We start from the raw sequence: 20,163 nt of genomic DNA on the forward strand, positions 1-20,163 counted from the left end.
CGCTCGCAAGCTCGTGCGTGGTATTATGCTCCCGCACGATCGAGCTTTAATGGAGAAAAATTTTGACAACTTCATTCGTCGTGTCTATTCAAACAGTGTCCGGGTGAGTAGTGCAATCCTTCTTCTCCTTATTTGCTTTCTTTGCAAGTGTGTGACCTCTACTGATATTTTATCTTTTGTCAGTCCCTCCATGTGGTTGACATGCTAATGTCTAGCATGCTTGCCTACCAGAAGGAGATAAGAGCTCTTAGGATGAGGATGGAGCGTGCCAAGCTCCAAGGGCAAAAGGCCGAGCGGCAATTGCCGAGCAGCAACGGCGCAGGGTCGAGGTGAGGGCACCGGTCACCATGCAATGGCTTCAGAGAGCCAGAAAGAAGGTACGGGCCATTGAGGCCCTTCTTAAAGATAGGCTCGCTCAGATCCGAGAGATGGAGGCCAAGCATTTTCGGGCTCACTCGTCCGCCGCAGGTCGTATCTCCGAGCTTAAAGCTGATCTGATCCGCCTGCAAGGCGAGGCCGAGGAATTGAGGCCAAAGATTGGGCGACTCGAAAGCCTTTTGGAGGAGTCTGCCTGCGAGGCTGTTAGGAGATTCCGCCAATCGGAGTACCTAGACAATCTGGTGGAAGGGGCTGCTACTGCGATGATCCAGGGCTTTGAGAATTGCCCGATCAAGTCCAGTAACTCTTTTTCGGATCCGACCTTAGTAGACTTAAGTCAAACTTGGACGAAGCTGCTGAAGTGGTCGGGGGTGCCGCAGAATCCATTACCGTAGTTAGGCCAGAGGTCGTCCCGAAGTTGTTGCTGGAGCAAAATCAGAGGCCGTTCCTGAGGCTGCTAATGGAATGGAATCCGCCCCTAATGCCGATGTGGAGGTCGTCCAGATTAACTAGTTTTTATTCTTATTTTTGTAAAATCGGCCGCCTCGGGCCTTTTGTATTCAGCCTGACCTTCGGGTCGGGTTTCCTTGTATTCTGCCCTTAGCCCCTTTTTGACATTAATGAAATATACATTCTCTTTTAGTACTTTGTACATTTTGTTGAATGTTTGAGCTCCTATCGCTTCGTCTTCAGAATCTGGCTAGGCATTCGAGCTTGCCCTGCTTTGTGTCTAGTTGTCAAAAATCCAAACTGCGCAGCTCAAATCTAAGTCTATCTCACATAGCAGGAGCCGCGTTGGGCATTTACCAAAGCCCTTATGCTCGGCATTCGCTTTCATCTTGGGGATGATCCTTCAGTAAAACGAGCTTGTAGCTCTTCGTTTGATATCACAAATCAGCTTAGGCTATACTGGCGAAGAAGAAAAACTTACTCGAGACCAACTTGAGAATAGAATTCAGCCCGAGGGTTGGCGCCAGCTCGGGAATAGGTCGAGGCCTGCTCGAGAGTAGAAATCGCCCGAGGGTTGACACCAGCTCGGAAATAGCTCGAGACCAGTTCGAGGAATAGAATTCCGCCCGAGGGTTGACACCTGCTCAGGAATAGCTCGAGACCAGCTTGAGAATAGAGATCCGTCCGAGGGTTTGAGACTAGCTCGAAAATAAAATTTCGCACCGAGGGTTGAGACCAGCTCGGGAATAGCTCGAGACCTACTCAAGAGTAGAAATCTGCTCGAGGGTTGAGACCAGCTCGGAAATAAAATTCCCGCCGAGGGTTGACACCTGCTCGAGAATAGCTCGAGACCACCTCGAGGAATAGAATTCCGCCCGAAGGGTTGACATCTGCTCGGGAATAGCTTGAGACAACTTGAGAATAGAGATCCGTCCGAGGGTTAAGACAGCTCGAAATAAAATTCCGCCCGAGGGTTGACACCTGCTCAGAAATAGCTCGAGACCTGCTTGAGAGTAGAAATCCATCCAAGGGTTGAGACCAGCTCGAGAATAGCTTGAGACCTACTCGAGGGTAGAAATCTGCCCGAAGGTTGAGACCAGCTCGGAAATAGAATTCCGCTCGAGGGTTGACACCTGCTCGGAAATAGCTCGAGACCAGCTTGAGAAATAGAAATCTGCCTGAGGGTTGAGACCAGCTCGAGAATAGCTCGAGACCTACTCGAGAGTAGAAATCCACCCAAGGGTTGAGACCATCTTGCGAATAGAATTCCGTCCAAGGGTTGACACTGATAAGTGCTTGATAATCTATAATTTAGTTATCTTTCCATAGCACTTATCAATGTTCTTAAACTGATAAATACGTATTTTACCATAAAATTGAATGATCATTGAAATAAATTTAAAATATGGTAAAAAATAAATAATTCTTTTCTGAAATCATACCTGAACTTGTCTCTCTCTTGTTTGCAATCTTTCATGAAAATTATAGGAAAACATATAAGGAGGAGATTGTGTTGACCCGGTTTGGTAACCTGATAGAATTGTAGTCAAGCTAAGGTTATAATTAAATGGGTTTTTGGTCCTGATTCGATCGAAAGTTATAATTATTTTGTATGGGGCAGAGGTTTGGATTAACCCTTTTTATTAGGTCACGTCCTATTTTTAGTCTTGTCTAGTCGAGTTCGATCTGAAGCAGCTTAGCAAGAATTAAATTTAAATGACAATGGGCTCAAGGACAAGTCAACCATCATGACCCACCTCAAACCCAAAGTCAATTTCCAACCAATTCCTTACCTACCTTCATATAAATTTATAAATTTAAAACAAAAAAGGGGAAATAAGGAATATAATAAAATAAATAAAAATAATTCTGGGGAGAATCACTTATTCACTGTTCATATGAACAGTGTCCGTAAAAACACTGTTCACATGAACAGTGAGAAATAATGTAATAATAATAATAAAAAAATAATAATATATATAACTCTTTCACTGTTTATCTTCTTCCCTCCCGTTATCCATTCTTCCTGTGATCCCGCCTCACAGAGCGCCCCCCTGCCCGTTCCAGCCGACGCTCCAATCCTCCACGCGGTGCAGCCGGCGACCAGATCCTCCGCCTCTTTCATCCGCCTGCATCTCCGCCTCCGCACAGGCTGCCATTCCGGGCGTCCGAGACAAGCTCCGCATGCTCCAGCGTATCACGCCATGGATCCGGCCACCTCCTTCTTCCGCTCCTCCAGCATCGCGTCCCAGGCCGCTCTCGGAGTCAGCCATCTCTCCGCATCAGGCGTCCGGCGATCCCGCATCCATTCCTTCCACGGTCCAAAGAAAGAAGTCGTCCGGAGCAATCGTCCCAGCCATCCCGCAACCAAATCTCTCCATGATCAACGCTTCCAGCATCCCATGAGATCAGGCATGAGCCCCAAGCATCTAGCCGTCACCCTCTTCAGATTTGAGCCATCCATCCGCGATCTGTCCTCCCGCTTCTTCTTCCGCGATGCATCCGGAGCCAGCCATCACGTTGATCCCGCGGCTCCTCCCATCGAGTATCCCGGATTTGCATCCCCACCGGCACGCTCCCAAGAGATCCATCATCGGGTGAGAGGGTCTATATAAAGGAGCCATCGGCAGGAAGAAAGGGGGAGAGCTCGGTTGAGAAGAAAGAAACAGGGGAGAACCCCTGTTTCGGTGAAGAAGAAGAAGCCACCAAGCCGAGAGAAAGAAATAAAAAAAAAAGAAGAGAGAGGGGAGGAAAGAGAAGAGTTTGTGTTATTCTGGGAAGAATGAGAGGTGAAGGCTTTCATTTGAAGATGGAAGGACATCCGGCCACCATGCGCGGCTGAACACCTAGTCTAGGGCTGGATGAAGCCCTAGCAATGTAACAGGGCATTGTAGTTCTTACTCTTTTAATCTTTTTGGAGTTTGTTTAAATTCTCATTCTCAATGAAAAATTATTTTATGATGTTTAAACCTTGAGCATGCCATTTTACTATTCATGTTGCTAAAGTAGTCTAAGATGATCCATGCCTAGGAAGATGAGATGTGCTACACCCTAGATTAGCATACTTAGGTAGACACTTCATGCTATACCGAAGATGGATCTTCCTAAAACTCTTTATGCTTTTATTTTATAAGGCTTGTAGCCAAAATTGCATGCCTCTCCAAAAGATAAGATTAAGAACACAATCCTTGATGCAATGCTTATGTGGTGGATTCCAAACCCTAGATCTATTTACTTTGATAAAATTTCAATCCGTACTCATAGTTTGATTTAGTTAAATCAAGTTAGCAAATCCTTCTTGTTGATTTATTTTTAAAAGAAAAATAACTTATTCTTCAATCCCTGTGGACCGACACCCGTAATCACTATCCTACAGGATACGTGCTATTGCGTGGTTTATTTTTGAAATTGAAATAACCGATCAATTTTTGGCGCCGTTGCCGGGGATTGCTAGACTTCTGACCTTAAAAACGTAGATTCTTGTGCCCAGAGACTCTGACGCTTTGCCATTTACTGGATAGTTATTTTTCTTATTAAAAAAAAATTATTTAAAAATTAAAAAAAATTTCTTTAAAAAAAATTTCTATTATTGTTACTTTTCTTATCTTCTTTTTTCTCCTTACTAATTTTATTTATTTATTTATTTTTTATCAGGAATCGAGGAAAAAAATCTGGGATGATCAAAGGAGAACTGCCGGAAAAGAAAATGCTGTAGAGGTTTGCAAAAAAAAAAAAATTAAATTGCTGGGGAATTTTCTTTGGTAACCTCTAAACTTTTCTTATTTAAATTAATTATTGGTTTGAAATTTTGTGGTGATTGTTTGATTTTAATTATAGCAAAATTGTGAATGCATGCTTGATACACATACACAAATCAATTTGCACATAGTAAGGGCAATCACCCCAACAAGATAAGAGCCGGAGTTCATCACCGGACTCTTGCCCAACTTAGGTGAACTCAATCTCACATAGTGTCATCTTTAATTAAAATCAATTAGACGTTGGCCCCTAGGGACATTCGAGCTCAATAGGACGAAGATCACCGAAAGTTGCACCAATTTCGCTCTGTGGCTTAGTTGATGTCTAGGCAAGCTTTGTCCCTATAAGGGAGACAGTTCATCTGTTTGAGGCAAGTGGGTTTTAAGTGGGACCTTTGCGAACGCATCGTGACCCCTCCACTTACCTGGGAGCTTACCTGGTCAACTCGGTTCATTTAGACCGGAGAGGCTTAGGTGCCCTCTTCAAACCAGTTAGGAGCTGTCTAGTGATTTTAGGACAAATCAAGGACTGATGTGTTTTTCTTTTATTGCATGCTTGACTGATCGAGTACTAGTGTATGCACGGTAGTCGTTCTAGAGTACGAAACCTATTACCTTTTTGACCCTGAAATAGAACGAACCCTTAGGAACATTCGAGCTAAGATCAAAACATTAGGATCATCCCCACCTCTTAAGATGGCTGAAGAACAACCCAAACTTCTGAGGGAGTACTTTACTCCCACTATTTACACTTCCCCATCTTGCATTCGATTACCTGAGGTAGCAGCTGTACAATTATGAAATAAAGTCTAGTGTGATCCAAATGCTCCCATCTTTTTATGGGCTCACCAACGAAGACCCCTACAAACATTTAGATGAATTTCTTGAGATTTGCACCACCGTCAAGATTCAGAACTTCACTAATGATGCCTTGAAACTTAGGTTATTCCCCTTCTCCCTTAAAGATAGAGCCAAACAATGGCTGAATTCTTTAGAAGCTAACTCAATTCGTTCTTGGGATCAAATGCAACAAGAATTCCTTAAAAAATACTTTCCCATAGGAAGAACGAACCAGTTTAGACGTGCCATTACAAGCTTCTCCCAAACTGAGGGAGAAGAATTTCATGAAACTTGGGAGAGATTTAGGGACCTAATCCGTAAATGCCCTCATCATCAAATACCTAAGTGGCAGCTAGTGCAATGCTTCTATGATGGATTGACTGAACGAAACCTTCATATGATTGATGCTGGCATGCGGGGGGACTTTCATGCTTCGAAATGAGCATGAAGCATGGCAATTATTTGAAAATCTTAATGAAAACTCCCTCCACCATGCTTCATGTTCTCGTCAAGCACCCCCGAATTCTCAAAGAAGAGGAACCATTTGTGAAATAAGTAATTCTATGGACCTGTCTAGCAAGGTAGATGCATTGTCCCATAAGATTGACCAACTGATGGTAGGGGGGACATGTCATTAGCTCTTCCCAAGCACAAGTGTGTGCTATCTGTTCTAGCCCATCACATTCTATTCATGAGTGCCCCTCAGCACCCCAATTTTCCGAACTCGTACAAGAACATATCAATGCTGCTCAAACACAGCCCAGGCCGAGTAATGACCATTTTCCAATACATATAACCCGGGATGGCGGAATCATCCAAATTTTCTTGGAGACAGCAAGCTTCGAACTCTGCCCAACCCACTCTCAAAATTTTCAAAATCCTCAGAATTTTTATCTCTACCGTCCCTCAACTCAATTTCAATACCCTCCCCCTCCAACCCAAAGAAATACAGCCTTTGAGGAGAAAGTGTTGACTGCCCTTCAAGATTTGGAGGCAAAATATACAACTATTGCACTCTCACACACAATCAATTGCTAAGCTAGAATCCCAAATAGGTCAACTAGCCAATGCATTAAATAAACGAGAGGAAGGTAAGCTTCCAAGTCAACCAATGAGTAATCCAAGGGGGACAATACGTGGCTCAAGAAACCCGACTAAATCATGAGCAAGCCAATGCTTTGACTACCCTAAGGAGTGGTCGTATAATAGATAATAAGGTTAGGGAGAGTAACAATAAGGAAGATGAAGAAGAGGAGAGGAATGTTTCGCATGAAAACCCAAAACCTTCTTCAGCTAGTCCACCATCTGTCACAACCATACTCCAAAGGCTCCATTTCCTGAAGCACTTAATGCACCCACTCCCTTTGGCAAGAAGGGAACTTCGCTAGAAGAGATGATGGAGGTCTTCAAACAAGTTAAAATCAACCTCCCACTCCTTGATGCCATCAAACAAGTTCCCTCCTATGCCCAAATTTCTCAAAGACCTTTGCACCCAAAAGCAGAAATCTAGGACACATGTGCCTAAAAAGGTCTACTTACTGAACAGGTAAGTTCCATTCTCCAATACAACACCCCTCCAAAATTCAAAGATCCTGGCGCTCCTACTATTTCCTGTGTCATAGGAGATAACTCCATTGACCGAGCACTCTTAGATCTAGGAGCAAGTGTGAATCTTCTACCCTATTCAGTCTATGAGAAATTTGGGTTAGGTGAATTTAAAACTACCTCGGTGTCCTTACAATTGGCTGATCGATCTGTGAAGATACCACGGGGGATGATTGAAGATGTTTCTTTGTCAAGGTAGACAAATTCTATTTTCCAGTAGATTTTATCGTCCTTGACATGGAACATGTGCCCAACACTAAAAAACCAATCCCTGTGATTCTTGGTCGTCCCTTTTTAGCGACAGCCAATGCATGCATCAACTGTAGAACTGGGCAATGGATATATCATTTGGGAACATGAAAATTAAAATTGAATGTGTTTCATGCCGCTGACCAACATGTGAGGGAAGACGAGTGTTGCCTAATTGACGAAATGGATGATCTTGTAGAGGAAGCCCTTCCCTATATCTTAGCAGATGACCCCTTAGAGGCATGTTCTGGCCCATTTTGACATTGACAACTTTGATATAGACAAGCCATAGAAGAAGTTAACATCTTACTTGACAATCAATCTCCTGTGAGTTCCCTTCCTTGGAAGAGCCGACCTGAACCTCTTCCTCCCATTGCTAGCGCGCCACTTTGTCCTTCCATTGATTCACCACCTAAACTTGAGTTAAAGCCACTTCCAACAAATCTTAAGTATGCCTTTCTAGGACCAGAAGATAGCCTCCCTGTAATTATCGCAGCCAACTTATCTACTGAACAGGAGGGTAAACTTTTGAGGGTGCTAGAAGAGAATAAACAAGCCATAGGATGGTCTGTAGCCGATTTGAAAGGGGTTGACCCCTCTGTTTGCATGCATCGAATTCATCTCGAAGATGATGCAAAGCCTACCCGAGAAATGCAAAGAAGACTCAATCCTAACATGAAGGAGGTAGTCAAGAAGAAGTGGTGAAGTTATTAGATGCCGGAATCATTTATCCAATTTCTGATAGTAAGTGGGTGAGTCCGACACAAGTGGTACCCAAGAAATCAGGTATCACTGTGATTGAGAATACGGAAGGAGAATTAATACAAACACCGCACAACCACGGGTTGGCGCGTGTGTATTGACTACAGAAAACTTAATTCGATGACTAGGAAAGACCATTTCCCTCTAACCTTTCATAGATCAAATTTTGGAACGGTTGGCTGGTCAAGGTTTCTACTGCTTCTTAGATGGTTATTCTGGATATAATCAAGTACCTGTTTACCCGGACGATCAAGAGAAAACCACTTTTACTTGCCCATTTGGGACATTTGCATATAGGAGGATGCCTTTTGGATTATGCAATGCCACCCGCAACTTTTCAACGATGCATGATGGCCATTTTTTCAGATATGGTGGAAAACTTTCTAGAAGTGTTCATTGATGATTTCTCAGTTTTTGGCCTATCTTTTGATGATTGTCTGAACAATTTGACCTTAGTTTTGAAAGATGTAAGGAGACCAACCTAGTATTAAGTTGGGAAAGAGCCATTTCATGGTTCAAGAAGGCATAGTTTTAGGACACGTCGTGTCCAAGAGGGGCATTGAAGTAGATAAAGCCAAAGTCGATCTTATTTCCAATCTCCCCCCACCCCAAAACTGTGAAACAAATCCGGATCATTCCTTGGCCATGCTGGGTTCTTACCGTCGCTTCATTCAGGATTTCCAGTAAGATTTCCAAACCCTTGTGCAATCTTCTGGCCAGGACACTCCCTTTGTCTTTGATAAAGCATGCGAGGAGGCATTTGAAAATCTTCGCTCAAAATTGACCACTGACCTATCATACGGCCCCTAATTGGACCCTTCCATTTGAATTAATGTGTGACGCATCCGACTATGCCATTGGGGCAGTTTTAGGGCAACGGCTAGATAAAGTACCTCATGTCATTTACTATGCTAGTAAAGCACTCTCAGATGCACAATTAAACTACACCACCACTGAGAAAGAATTGCTAGCGGTAGTATTCGCACTAGACAGTTTCGATCTTACTTATTAGGATCAAGGTTACCGTATTCAACTGATCATGCTGCCCTTCGACACCTTCTTGCAAAGAAAGGATACCAAACCCCGTCTAATTCGATGGATTCTTTTACTACAAGAATTTGACCTAGAAATTCGTGACAAGAAAGGAACTGCAAATGTCGTAGCGGACCACTTATCTAGGATTCTTCTTGAGCCCTCTTGTAAAAATACCTCACCCTTACACGATTCTTTTCCAGATGAACAATTATTTGAGGTACAAAGAATAAAAATGCCATGGTTTGCAAACATAGTGAATTACCTTGCATAGGACGAATTCCTGATGATTGGTCAACTCAAGATAAAAACCGATTCTTTCACAAGTAAAGTTCTATTATTGGATGATCCTGAATTTATTCAAGTATTGTCCCGAATCAAGTCATCCGTCGATGTGTCCCTGAATGTGAATTTCAAAGTATTCTTTCATTCTGCCATTCACAAGCTTGTGGGGGACATTTTGGGGGTAGAAAAACTGCAGCAAAAGTTTTACAAGTGGATTTTATTGGCCCACACTTTTCAAAAGATGCCCATAACTTTTGCCAAACTTGTGAACGGTGCCAACGGATGGGTACCATCTCTCGTAGAGATATGATGCCTCTCCATCCTATTTTAATTGTAGAAATCTTTGATGTCTGGGGTATTGACTTCATGGGCCCTTTCCCACCATCCTTTGGTTTCGAATATATTCTGGTAGGGGTTGATTATGTTTCAAAATGGGTAGAAGCTGTCGCCACTAAAATTAATGACCACAAGGTTGTGATTAAATTTTTACATGAAAACATCTTTTGTCATTTTGGTACACCCCGAGCCATTATCAGTGATGGGGGATCTCATTTTTGCAACCGATCTTTCGAGGCTTTGGTTCGCAAATATAACATCACCCACAAAAGTTGCTATCCCATACCATCCCCAAACGAGTGGACAAGTCGAGGTATCCAATAGAGAGTTAAAACACATCTTAGAGAAAACGGTACGTCCCGATAGGAAAGATTGGTCTCAAAGGATAAATGATGCACTCTGGCTTACCGTACCGCCTACAAAACTCCTATTGGGCATGTCCTCCTACCGATTAGTTTTTGGTAAAGCTTGTCACTTACCGGTTAGGAAACTTGAACATAGAGCTTTCTGGGCTATAAAAAAATTTAATTTAGACATGGCACGTAGCTGGTCCTCACCGAAAACTCCAACTAAGTGAACTTGAAGAATTGCGTAATGAGGCTTATGAAAATGCTAAAATTTATAAAGCAAGGACTAAGGCTTTTCAAGATAAAAATATTAACCGTAAGTCCTTCGAACCTTGGGTCAAAAAGGTTTGGCTGTTTCAATTCCAAGTTGCGACTCTCCCGGGTAAACTTCGCTCTAGGTGGGATGGACCATTCATAGTGAAAAAGGTTTTTCCTTATGGTGCAGTAGAGATCCACACACCTCAATGGTGGGACATGTTTTAAAAGTCAATGGTCAAAGGTTAAAACTTATTGTAGACTGTGTTGCCGACGGGCAATTGATCGAATCCCTTAATTTAACGAACCCTGTTTATCAAAATAATTAAGGACCCACTGTGTCTGGCTGAAGACAATAAACTTAGCGCTTGTTGGGAGGCAACCCAATTCTTTTAGTTTTCTTTAACATTGAGGACAATGTTAGGTTTAGGTTTGGGGGTATTCATCTTGATTTTCATCAAAAAAAAGTTAAAAAAAATAATAAAAAAAATTATCTTTAAAAAAAAAATAAAAAATTAAAAATATTTTTTTAAAAAAATGTGTTTATTTTCATAAAATAATAAAAAAATTATTAAAAAAAATTTGTTAAAAAAAAAAACCTAATTTATATACATTTTATGCGAGAATGATAAACACACAAGGTATATAAAATCTAACAGCCCAATGACTAGTGGGAAGTAATACAAATTTAAGTTCTTTTTATTAAGTCTCTCTTAGGGGAGTTGTAAGCTAATTAATACTTTGGAATTTCACTACACACTGGCCGACCCTTCTAAGGTCTAGGCTCGACATTATGTTGATAGTATAGTAGCAACCTTGGACCCCTGATGAATCATACTTATCTAATCCAATAAAAAAAAAAATCAATAAAAATGGATTTAGTCAGGAACATCGAAAAGGGCTACCTATTGTCAAAGGTCAAGTGGGCTTGTGATGAGGACTCCGAGCATAAGTCCGTAGGGGAGTCTTGATGCCCGACACCTTATGCCAACTGGTGTGAAAGTTGTCGACTGATTGCTCGTTACACGGAGAAATCACCACAAGAGTAAAAGTGCACAATTTATATATCTTTCTTTAAAAAAAAGAAAAAAAGAAGAAAAAAAAATGCTGTATTGACCGAAAAGACAATAGTGTGAAAGCCGTCGTTGTAAAAATTCGAGTAAACTGGAATATTACAGATAAAGCCCGTGAGGTACTAAAGTAAACATCCACAACTCTCGAAATCCTGCAGATAAGATGATTTTGAATCAGTGAGTAGGTTCCTTCGACCAATCCTTGGAAACTACTGGTATTAGCAATATTTTGGAGATCCGAACTCTTAGCTTGGGTACGGTCCAGATTTCACCGAGCACTCCAGTATAAATAAGTCTTACAACTCCCTAAAAGGAAACTTAATGACTTTAACTTAGATTGCATACTAACCTAGAATTTGGGCTGACTTAGTAAATAAAACCGTGTGTGCTTTGAAATTCTTATCATTTATGTATCTTAGATAATAATAATAATAATAAAAGAGAGTTTTTTGAAAATCTTAGCTAGTATGCATTTGGAATTCGATTTTCACTTCATAGATCAATCGATCTAATAAAAAAATAATAAAAAATAAATAATAAATAATAATAATAAATAATAATAATAAAAAAATGATTTATTAAAGTTTGTGGGTATCTTCACTGAAAACCCTCACGAGACTATAACTCGTCCACTAGGGTAACCTAGGGGTTTAAAGCCATGTTGCATATGGTAAATGCAATCGCGATGCCTGCGAAAGTGAGTTAGAGTTGTTCTTTTCTAGTTTTATTTTGCTCGAGGATTAGCAAAACATAGGTTTGGGGGTGTGATAAGTGCTTGATAATCTATAATTTAGTTATCTTTCCATAGCACTTATCAATGTTCTTAAACTGATAAATATGTATTTTACCATAAAATTGAATGATCATTGAAATAAATTTAAAATATGGTAAAAAGCAAATAATTCTTTTCTTAAATCAGACTCTGAACTTGTCTCTCTCTTGTTTGCAATCTTTCATGAAAATTACAGGAAAACATATAAGGAGGAGATTGTGTTGACCCGGTTTGGTAACCTGATAGAATTGTAGTCAAGCTAAGGTTATAATTAAATGGGTTTTGGTCCTGATTCGATCGAAAGTTATAATTTATTTTGTATGGGGCAGAGGTTTGATTAACCCTTTTTATTAGGTCACGGTCCTGTTTTTAGTCTTGTCTAGTCGAGTTCGATCTGAAGCAGCTTAGCAAGAATTAAATTTAAATGACAATGGGCTCAAGGACAAGTCAACCATCATGACCCACCTCAAATCCAAAGTCAATTCCCAACCAATTCCTTACCTACCTTCATATAAAATTTATAAATTTAAAACAAAAAAAGGGGAAATAAGGAATATAATAAAATAAATAAAAATAATTCTGGGGAGAATCACTTATTCACTGTTCATATGAACAGTGTCCCGTAAAAACACTGTTCACATGAACAGTGAGAAATAATGTAATAATAATAATAAAAAAATAATAATATATATAACTCTTTCACTGTTTATCTTCTTCCTCCCGTTATCCATTCTTCCTGTGATCCCGCCTCACAGAGCGCCCCCCGGCCCGTTCCAGCCGACGCTCCAATCCTCCACGCGGTGCAGCCGGCGACCAGATCCTCCGCCTCTTCATTCCGCCTGCATCTCCGCCTCCGCACAGCTGCCATTCCGGGCGTCCGAGACAAGCTCCGCATGCTCCCAGCGTATCACGCCATGGATCCGGCCACCTCCTTCTTCCGCTCCTCCCAGCATCGCGTCCCAGCCGCTCTCGGAGTCAGCCATCTCTCCGCATCAGGCGTCCGGCGATCCCGCATCCATTCCTTCCACGGTCCAAAGAAAGAAGTCGTCCGGAGCAATCGTCCCAGCCATCCCGCAACCAAATCTCCTCCATGATCAACGCTTCCAGCATCCCATGAGATCAGGCATGAGCCCAAGCATCTAGCCGTCCCCCTCTTCCAGATTTGAGCCATCCATCCGCGATCTGTCCTCCGCTTCTTCTTCCGCGATGCATCCGGAGCCAGCCATCACGTTGATCCCGCGGCTCCTCCCATCGAGTATCCCGGATTTGCATCCCCACCGGCACGCTCCCAAGGGATCCATCATCGGGTGAGAGGGTCTATATGAAGGAGCCATCGGCAGGAAGAAAGGGGGAGAGCTCGGTTGAGAAGAAAGAAAATAGGGGAGAACCCCTGTTTCGGTGAAGAAGAAGAAGCCACCAGCCGAGAGAAAGAAATAAAAAAAAAAGAAGAGAGAGGGGAGGAAAGAGAAGAGTTTGTGTTATTCTGGGAAGAATGAGAGGTGAAGGCTTTCATTTGAAGATGGAAGGACATCCGGCCACCATGCGCGGGCTGAACACCTAGTCTAGGGCTGGATGAAGCCCTAGCAATGTAACAGGGGCATTGTAGTTCTTACTCTTTTAATCTTTTGGAGTTTGTTTAAATTCTCATTCTCAATGAAAAATTATTTTATGATGTTTAAACCTTGAGCATGCCATTTACTATTCATGTTGCTAAAGTAGTCTAAGATGATCCATGCCTAGGAAGATGAGATGTGCTACACCCTAGATTAGCATACTTAGGTAGACACTTCATGCTATACCGAAGATGGATCTTCCTAAAACTCTTTATGCTTTTATTTTATAAGGCTTGTAGCCAAAATTGCATGCCTCTCCAAAAGATAAGATTAAGAACACAATCCTTGATGCAATGCTATGTGGTGGATTCCAAACCCTAGATCTATTTACTTTGATAAAATTTCAATCCGTACTCATAGTTTGATTTAGTTAAATCAAGTTAGCAAATCCTTCTTGTTGATTTATTTTTAAAAGAAAAATAACTTATTCTTCAATCCCTGTGGACCGACATCCGTAATCACTATCCTACAGGATACGTGCTATTGCGTGGTTTATTTTTGAAATTGAAATAACCGATCAGACACCTGCTTGGAAATAGCTCGAGACCAGCTCGAGAGTAGAAATCCATCTGAGGGTTGAGACCAGCTCGGGAATAGCTCGAGACCTACTCGAGAGTAGAAATCCGCCCGAGGGTTGAGACCTGCTCTCTCCGAGGAAGAAGCGAAACATAATCAACTTGAATTCAGGATAGCTATTCGAGCCGGATGAGAGGAAACCTTCACGTCCGATTTTAAAGGGAGAAATCCAATCCTATAGGAACCTATCTCGATTTTTCTTTTGCTAGGCCCATATCTAAAAAACCTACTTTCTCGAAAATAGAATTTCGCCCGAGGGTTGAAACCAACTCGGAAATAGCTCGAGACCTGCTTAAGAGTAAAAATCTGCCCAAGGGTTGAGACTAGCTCGGGAATAGCTCGAGACCTGCTCGAGAGTAGAAATCTGTCCGAGGGTTGAGACCATCTCGAAAATAAAATTTTGTCTGAGGGTTGACACCTACTCGGGAATACTGCAGCTGGGGGTGTTCTTCAATGGCTCTCCGATGACGCCGCAGGGCGCCCCCAATTCAGATCAGGGTCGCACTTATAGTATACTGCGGACGGGGGTGCTCTTCAATGGCTCCCCATTGACGTCATAGGACGCCCCCACTCAGATCAAGGGCGCACTTATAGAGATAGACGACTTTGTCGATAGATCATACAATCGCGAGGCCCTTTGGCTCTCGATCAATACTACAGGGCATCCCGAGCCGAGCTCGAGGGATGACTTTATCGATTTATCCTGCAATCGTGAAGCCCTTTGGCTCTCGATCAATACTACAGGGCATCCCGAGCCGAGCTCGAGGGACGACTTTGTCAATTTATCCTGCAGTTGCGTGGCCCTTTGGCTCTCGATCAATGCCGCAGGGCATTCCGAGCAGAGCTTAAGGCACAACTTTGTCGATTTATCCTGCAGTCGTGAGGCCCTTTGGCTCTCGATCGATGCTGGAGGGCGTCCCGAGCCAAGCTCGAGGAACGACTTTGTCGATAAATCAATATATAATTCGCGCTTGTGGGGGAAGCCGGAGTGTGTCGAGCCCATTAGGAAGTTTCGGAGATACTTTAAAGAAATTCCAGAGGGTGACTTCATTAATAAACACATTCTAGAATTTAAAAGCTCTGACATGATGAAGCTAAATTCCCGTCTGGGAGCTATAGTTTACATCCCAGGTCATCGAACCCGGACTAATGGGGGCGCAGCCTCGCCTCTGCCCCTCGAGGTCAAAAAAGGGCCACTAGCCTTGGCGGACAATCGCTTCGATCTTATCACAGAGTTGGTAACAGTCCTCCGTGTCATGACCGTGGTCTTTATATAAGCGGCAGTACCTGCCCAAGCGCTTCCGCGACCCTGATGGTCGCATTTTTTGTGGAGGTTGGAGGTAACCACGACCCTCAATTTCCATAAGGATCTCTATCCGGGAGGACGTGAGGGGAGTGTACTCTGCAAAACCGAGGGGGCATACTTACCAGACCTCCGGGGGGATCTGCTCCTCGATCGGCGCCGCCGCTTGTGGTGCTCTGCAACTTATCCCTAGAGTATCTGGACTTGTCGCCCTACTTTCTCGACCTTTCTATCGAGCTCGGCGAAAGATGAGGTTCCTACCGGCTAAAGGCTCTAAACAGCTGCAGTGTCACGACCCCCACCCCGATCCGGCGGGCCGCCGCGCGATCCTAGGGTGCGGGTAGGCATAAGGCCACCAGCCACCACGTAGAACCCTACTACCTATCAATCATCAATAAATCCTGAAAATTTTGGCATGATGCATACACAAAATGATCATCTTTCCTATATTGACCTGTCAGGATTATCTCAATACATACAACAACACTACCTGTCAGAGCAGCAATCACATAATCTGTTACATAATAAACTTGGACAATATATAGCAATACATTATCATAGGCACACAACTGATCTGCACATATACATATATATATATATATACCTGCTTCCCAATCCTTCCATGGTCAATCCATATCTACAACAGAATCTATGACTGTAACTATACACTATATACAACAGAAGGTTTATAATACACCAAAAGATATAAACTTCTATCTATATTATACTATGGAGCAGTACAACCAGCAGGCAATCTCTAACCCTGCTCCTCTCTAAACAACATCTGCCCTGCAATCAAAAACACCAAACTGGGGAGTGAGTATATGAATACTCAGTGAGTGGAGTAGAGAGTACTATGCACATGAGACAGGATATAATCATGGCTCGAGTGAAACCTCAAGAGCATATGAGCAGTCATCAATAACAGGGTGCACACAACTCAACATAAGAAATATGGAGTAAATCATCAGAGTTTCACCACAATCATAATCAACTCATCGGGAGCATATATAGAATAATCAAATAAACATGAATGATGCATCATAAATATGTCTCAATAGATTATAACACTGAAATATGCAAATCGGGATGTCAATATGCGAAGTCATCACTAGACAGCTATTGGAAGGTGGGTCTTACGCCCCAGGTGAACCACAACAACTCCCTACTGTCACATGCATATGCAGGATAAGACACCATATTGATAATGTATATGCTGGCCGGTATCCAGAACAGAAATTCATAGAAATATCTCACATCTGAATACTAAACGGCACCTCGCGGGGTCTTACTTTGCCCGGCGGCAAGCCATATATAAGTCGCAGGACTGGCCGATCCTACGCCTAGGGCCGTGTCCCTCCCTAGGAAGGGACTGGGCTCCGCCCACCTAGAAGGCTATATGTGCACACAGGCCGATGTCTAACCCCATCGACTATAGGTGTCCTGTAAATACTGCCAAGCCATGCATAAATGCCATAATGCACCCTCCCAATACTCTACAAAAAAAGAGTATAATCAAGACTACTACTCACTCGACCACGATCCAATCAAAAACTAACATCAGGGTTGAGAGTGAGGAATCATGGGAGTGCAATGCAACTCAATATACCACTGAAAAGGCTCTACAAGTCTTTGAAATAAAGAAAATGAAATCAATTTATAAAAGAAGTCATTTCACAATTCGGAACCAATTTGACTACTCTTCTATCCCTTGTAATTCCTCTCAATGTTCCCTCAAATGCATGCACAAGATAATCAAGCATGGAGAAAAAAGATTATAGAGGAATCTACTACAATATCAATCAATATGCACAAGTGAAATTAATTCACACTTGGCGACATTCATAAAAATGAATTAAGAATGTTTATGGTGCAAAGTACATGACTCCCACTCACTTGTCAATCTGGCACAGCTCTGATATGCCTCTGAAACTCTATAGAAGGCAGTAGGGGACTTTTTCCTCTTGATCCTTAGTTCCTTGCCCAACTGAAACATACATTAATAACACATTTATTCTTGTATCAAGGCCTAATAACCTACGTATCATTGTAAGCATAAAAGTTTCAGTTGACTCAACTCCCCCCTTAATGAACATCTTTTCTTTTTCCTTATTCTTATTAATTAATCCTCAATTTACATGAATCATGATGCAAAAGTATCCCGCACACACCTTAGACCAATGCTATAGGGTCAAGATGTGCGAAAGGATCAAATCCCTTCTAATCCAAAATTTTACTAAACCTTGGGTCGACCCCAACTTTGAGAGTTGACCCCCGCTTGGGTCGACCCAGCTTACCCTGAGTCGACCCCAAACAGAGAGCCAAAAATCTCCATTCTCTGAAATTTTTTGAGAGAGTCGACCCCACCAGCCCTAAGTCGACTCCGGCTTACTTTGAGTCGACCCAACACCATCTTTTTTATCTTTCTTCATCCGGATGAACAGTAACCCTGGCTGATCTCTGGTTACTTCATCCCGGATTTGAACCTCATACCAAACTCCAATTTTCATGAAATTTATACCCAAAGTTCTACACTCATAGGGGTTTCCAAAATAGTAAGATACATCATCATCGAAGGCCGATTGTCCTCCAAAATAATTCACCGAAGTTGGGACTTCGACACAGTTTTTCCGCAGTCTCGAAAAAACTTTGTTGAAGTCCAACTCCCTCTTCTATAAATCTTTTCTTTTCTTTTTTCTTCTTTTTCTATTAATTAAATCACCATTTATGTGTATTAGGGACTCCCTTGCATGAGTACAAGGTCCTCCTTAGCCTAATCTAGGCTTAATACCCTATTATGGCATGAAATTCCTTATTTTCCCACCCGGATGAACAGTAACCCGGACCGACAGCCAGTTACTTCATCCCGGGTTTGTTCCACTTTTCAAACTCCAAATTTTATGAAATTTTTACCTAACATTCTACACTCATAGGGAATTCCAAAGAGTAAATGTATTACTATCGGAGGTCGTTTGACCTCCGAAACAATTCGCTGAATTCAGGACTTCGACACAGATTTTCCGCAGTCTCGGAAGAACCTTGTCGAATTCCGATTTCCTCTCTTTTAACCACTTCTAACACTCCTATTTAACCTATTTAGACCACATCCATTAGAAGACTAGGTAGGGATGGGTATTTATCTCTTTTTCTTCGGAGGATTAGGTCCTTGCACCGATGGAAAGGAGACCGACACTTTCCTTTTCTTCTTTCTCCTTCTTCTTCTTCTTCTCCTCTCTTTTCCTTCTCTTCTTCTTCTTTTCTTTCTTTTCTTTTCCTCCACCTGAGACTCTTCCCTTCTCTGTTTCAAATCTACCGCCTCAGCTAACCAAACCCCCTAATTAAGTCACATCAAATACCAAAATTCTCATTTTGCTCTTGCCACTTCAACGCATCTACAATTATGCCATTATCTTTTGATTCCTTCCAATTTTACCCCTTATATCAATTTTAAGGACTATTATATCCTTCTTTATTAAATTTTTTTTTTGGGTTATTACATGCGGTAAGAGCTTGGACTTGTTGAGCGAGCAGGTAAAACTGCTCCGGCTGGACCTGAAGGATCTGGTCTGCTGGTGCGAGGGCTGCAGGAGGTGGACTATGAAGGGAGTGGCCAGGTACCGACGCCTGGCCACTCGACGCATTCGGAGCTCCGTGACTCCTTAACCTCATGGTCACTACTCAGGCTCTTCCTCTAGTGCCAGAAATATTGTGGTTCAAATCTGGCCCGAGGGTGACCATGCCAGAGGAGTCAGAGAGCGGCCAGAGTATGGAGGAAGACGGGAAAAACCACCTCCTGGGATTGACGGTGTACCTGCACAAAACCTCACCGGTATTTCCGGTAAGGGCCCTCCGATGCTCAAATTAGAGTGGAGCTTTGTAGATCCCGCCAAAAAAGGGTCCCTTAGGTGTTACCTGTTGGGGTTCTTTATAGTCCTGATTGGAGCACTTAAATGACAGAGGTATGGCCCGTTCCCATCATGAGAGAGAGTGGTGCGCAGTTTCAGCTTGCTTGTGGCGCACGGTGGAGTCCGTCCTTGGGGAATGGCGAGACGTTGACAGCCGTAGCAGGGTATGGCCTGCTCTCATCATGAGTGGGAATGGTGCGCAGTAAGAGCTCGCTTATGGCACGCGGCAGAGTCTGTTCTCGAAAACGGCGTAGGCACACACATGGGTGCAATTGTTGGTGAGGCCAAGCTTATTGAGGTCACCTCGGTCACTTGGCAAGGCCGGCTAGACGGGCACTAAGGCCAGTCTAGCATTTCGAGGTCGGAGGTGTGCTTGGTGGAGTGCCCCGAGCTCGAGGGTCGGGGCGCATTACTGGAGAGGGCACCCGAGCTTAGTCGGGCGAGTCAACAAATACAGGAGGGCACATTACTGGAGAGGACGCCCGAACTTGGTCGGGTGAGTCGGCGAATATAGGTGGACGCCCCGATCTTGGCCGGGATGCGTCAGCGAATATCTGAGGTTGAAGGAGCTTTTGGCAGAGTCCGAGGTCGGGCTAGTTCTAGGCCGGACCGAAGACACGTCCA

General features: G+C 42.9%; 1 non-coding gene across 1 annotated transcript; it reads right to left on the minus strand.

Annotated features, from left to right (window-relative positions):
- Positions 1 to 5,659: 5,659 nt before the first annotated feature.
- On the minus strand, positions 5,660 to 5,765 carry LOC120106201. The gene has a single exon (XR_005508409.1). It is a non-coding gene; the product is annotated as a small nucleolar RNA R71 (small nucleolar RNA).
- Between the last annotated feature and the right edge of the window lie 14,398 nt (positions 5,766 to 20,163).

The sequence above is a fragment of the Phoenix dactylifera genome, unplaced genomic scaffold (assembly GCF_009389715.1).
Source record: "Phoenix dactylifera cultivar Barhee BC4 unplaced genomic scaffold, palm_55x_up_171113_PBpolish2nd_filt_p 000489F, whole genome shotgun sequence".
NCBI classification, from domain to species: Eukaryota; Viridiplantae; Streptophyta; class Magnoliopsida; order Arecales; family Arecaceae; genus Phoenix; species Phoenix dactylifera.